This window comes from Myotis myotis, unplaced genomic scaffold (genome assembly GCF_014108235.1).
Source record: "Myotis myotis isolate mMyoMyo1 unplaced genomic scaffold, mMyoMyo1.p scaffold_m19_p_10, whole genome shotgun sequence".
Taxonomy (NCBI): domain Eukaryota; kingdom Metazoa; phylum Chordata; class Mammalia; order Chiroptera; family Vespertilionidae; genus Myotis; species Myotis myotis.
Genome location: NW_023416314.1, coordinates 9247814 through 9252273, shown reverse-complemented (window position 1 = coordinate 9252273; position 4460 = coordinate 9247814).

The window sequence follows — 4460 nt, the reverse complement described above, 5'->3', positions numbered from 1 at the left end:
TAATAAATGAATTCAGCAATGTTACCGGATACAAAAACACCCAGAAATCTATGGATTTTTTATACACCAACAATGAACTCACAGAAACTAAAAAAAAAAAAAAAAAATTCCATTTACCATTGCAACAAAAAAATTAAGATACCTAGGAATAATCTTAACTGAGGAGGTAAAAGACCTGTACTCAGGAAAATTATAGGACTTTGCATAGAGGTACTATATAGGACTTTGCAAAGAGATAGAGGAAGACATAAACAAATGGAAGAATATACCGTGTTCATGGATTGGTAGAATCAACATAATTTAAATGTCCATACTACCCAAAGCAATCCATAGACACAGTGGAATCCTCATTAAAATCCCAAGGGCATATTTCACAGACCTAGAACAAACTCTCCAAAAATTCATATGGAATAAACAAAGACCCTGAATAGCCACAGCAATCCTAAGAAGAACAAAGTTGGAGGGATCACAACACCAGATACCAAACCATATTACAAAGCCACTATTCTCAAAAGTGCCGGGTACTGACAGAAGAACAGACATGTAGACCAATGGAACAGAAAAGAGAACCCAGAAATCAACCCAAGCTATTATACTCAAATAGTATTTGACAAGGGAGGCAAAAGCATACAATGGAGTCAAGACAGTCTCTTCAATAATAGTGTTGAGAAAATTGGACAAATACATGCAAAAAATGAAACTACACCACCAACTTACACCATACACAAAAATAAACTCAAAATTGATAAAGAACTTAAATGTAAGATGGGAAACTATAAAAATCTTAGAAGAATCCATAGGCAGCAAAATATCAGACATATGTCATAGCAATATCTTTACTGATACAGCTCTTAGAACAATGGAAACTAAGGAGAAAATAAACAAATTGGGACTACATCAAAATAAAAAAGCTTCTGCACAGCCAAAGAAACCATCAACAAAACATTAAGAAAGCCCACTGCATGGGAGAACATATTTACCAATGTTATCTCCAATAAGGGTTTAATCTCCAAAATTTACAGGAAACTCATACAACTCAACAAAAGGAAGATAAACACTCCAACAAAAAAATAGGCAGAAAACTAATTAGACACTTTTCAAAAGACGACATACAGAAGGCCAAGAGACATATAAACACATACTCAAAGTCACTAATCATCTGAGAGATGCAAATCAAAATGACAATGAGGCACCATCTCACACCTGTTATAATGGCTATCATCAACAAATCAACAAATGACAAGTGCTGGTGAGGATGTGGAGAAAAAGGAACCCTCTTGTACTGCTGGTGGGAATGCAGCCACTATGAAAAACAGTATGGAGTTTCCTCAAAAAATTAAAAATGTACTCTCATTTGACCCAGTAATCCCACTTCTAGGAATATATCGCAAGAAACCAGAAACACCAATCAGAAAGGACATATGCACCCCTATGTTCATAGCAGCACAATTCACCATAGGTAAGATTTGGAAACAGCCTAAGTGCCCATCAGCAGATGAGTGGATTAAAAAACAGTGGTGCATCTACACAATGGAATACTACTCTGCTGTTAAAAAGAAGGAACTCTTACCATTTGCAACATCATGGATGGACCTCGAGAGCATTACGCTAAACGAAGTAAGCCAGTTGGAGAAAGATAAATATCACATGATCTCACTCATTTGTCTAATATAATGAACAACATAAACTGAAGAACAAAAATTGAGCCAGAGTCATAGAAGCACGGAACAGACCGTCCAACTTAAAAGGTAAGGCAGGGGAGGGGATCAACCAAAGGACTTGTATGCATGCATATGAGCATAACCCAATGAATACAGACAGTAGGGTGGTGAGGGCATGTGCTGGGGGGTAGGATCAGCTGGGGAGACATCAATAGGGGAAAAAGGAGGCTTGTGTAATTCTTTAACAATAAAGAATTTTTTAAAATGTGGGAGCACAATATCTCTTCTAGGTACTGATTTAATTTCCTTTGGGTATATACCTATAAGCAGCATTGCTTGACCACATCACAGTTTTATTTCAATTTTTTTAGGAACCTGTGTACTGTTTTATATAATAGCTGTACCAATTTGCATTCTCAGCAACAGTGTACAACAGTCCTCTTCTCTCCAGACCCTCAGCAGGTTTTTTTATTTTAATTTTATTTGAAATTTTAGTTTTTTTGAGGTATAATTGACAAATGAAATCATGGGATATTGAAAATGTACATCATAGTGATTTGATATATGTATATATTATAAAAAGTCTTTCACCATCTAATTAACACTCCATCACCTCATGCTTTACATTAGCTTCTCAGACCTTATTCCTTTTATACCTGAAAGGTTGTACCGTTTACCATTCTCTCTCTATTTCCCCATATCCCAGCCTCTACAACCCATTTCTCTACATTTTGTTTCTAAAAGTTTGACATTTTACTGCAATTTTATTTATGTCATACCATGTAGTACTTGTCTTTCTGTCTCACTTACTTCACTTAGCATTATGACCTCAAGGCTCATAGGTGTCACAAATTGCAGAATTTCCTTCCTTTTATGACTGAAAAATATTCCATTGTATTTATAAGCCACATTGTCTTTATGCATTCATCTATCAATGGACACAAGTTGTTTTCCTTTCTTGGCTATTGTAAATAATGCTGCAAGAAACATGGGGGTACAGATATAGTTTTGACATAGTGATTTCATTTCCTGCTGTTAAAGTCCCAGAAATAGTATTGCTGGTAGTTCATATGGTAGTTCTATTTTTAAATTTTTCACAGTGGCTCTACCAGTTTGCATTCCTACCAACAGTGCAAAAGGGTTCCCTTTCCTCCACATGCTCATCAGTACTTATCTCTTGTCATATTGATAATAGCCATTCTAACAAATGTGAGGTGATATCTCATTGTGGTTTTGATTTCCACTTTCCTAATGATTAGTGGTACTGAGCACTTTTTCATGTACCTGTTGGCCATTTGGATGTCTTCTTTAGAAAAAAAAATGTCTATTTAGTTCCTGTGCCAATTTTCTAATCATTTCGTTTCTTCTTCTCCTCCTCCTCCTCCTCCTCCTCCTCCTCCTCCTCCTCCTCCTCCTCCTCCTCCTCCTCCTCCTCCTCCTTCTTCTTCTTCTTCTTCTTCTTCTTCTTCTTCTTCTTCTTTTTGGCTATTGGCTGAATGAATACTTTATATGTTGTGGCTATTAAACTCCTTAATTCATATGGAACCACAAAAGACCTACAACAGCCAAATACATCTTAGGTAGTAAGCACAAAGCTGAAGCATCACACTTCGTGAGAAGAATGTATATCCTGCTGTTGTTAGATGGAATATGTGATAAATGTCTATTAAGTTTATTTGGTTGAATGTATAGTTTAAGTCTAATGTCCTTTCATTGACTTTCTGTCTGTATAATCTATTCATGGTTGAAAGTGGTATCATAAAGTTCCCTACTATTTTATTTCTCCATTCAGGTCTGTTAGTATTTATTTTATATATTTAGGTGATCCTCTGTTGGGTGTATGCATATTTATAAATGTTTTAAACTCTTGATAGATTGACTTCTTTATCATCCTTTATCATTATATAATGGTCTTCTCTTATTGCAGTCTTTGCTTAAAGTGTGTGTGTGTGTGTGTGTGTGTGTGTGTGTGTGTGTTGACATATATATGTATGTATGTATGTATGTATGTATGTATAACTTCCCCTACTTTCTTTTGGTTTCTATTTCCATGAAACATTTATTTGCTTCCTTTCACTTTCAGTCTGTATGTGCCAAAGGTAAAGTGAGTCTTTTGTAGGCAGCATATAATTGGGTCTTGTTTTCTTGTATGTGTTGGTTTTGTTTTCTTTTCTTTTTTTCTTTTCTTTTCATTCAGCCATTCTATGTCTTTTGATTGGAGAATTTTGTACATTTAATTTAAAGTAATTATTGATAGACATAACCTTATTATTGCTATTTTGTTGTTTTATGATTTGATGATTTTCTTTAGTAGTATGCTTAGATTCCTTTCTATTTCTTGTATTTACAATAGCTCTTTTCTGTTGTGTGGGTGCCATAAGGCTGACATAAAATACTTTATATTGGCCTGGCTGGCATGGATCAGTGGTTGAGCATCGAACTATGGACCAAGAGATCACAGTCTGATTCCCGGTTGAGCCATATGCCCGGCTACAAGCTCGATCCCCAAGATCCCCCGTGTGGGGCATGCAGGAGGCAGCCAGTCAATGATTCTCTCTCATCATTAATGTTTCTAGCACTCTCCTTCTCCCTTCCTCTCTGAAATCAATAAAAGTATTTAAAATGGTCTATTTATAATGGTCTATTTCAAGCTAATAACAACTTAATTTCAAATAAATATTTAAAGCTCTACATTTTTACTCGCCCACCCACATACACACATTTTTTGCTTTTGATATCACAATTTATATGTTTTTACCTTATGGATCCATTAAAATGTATTATAGTTATAGTTATTTT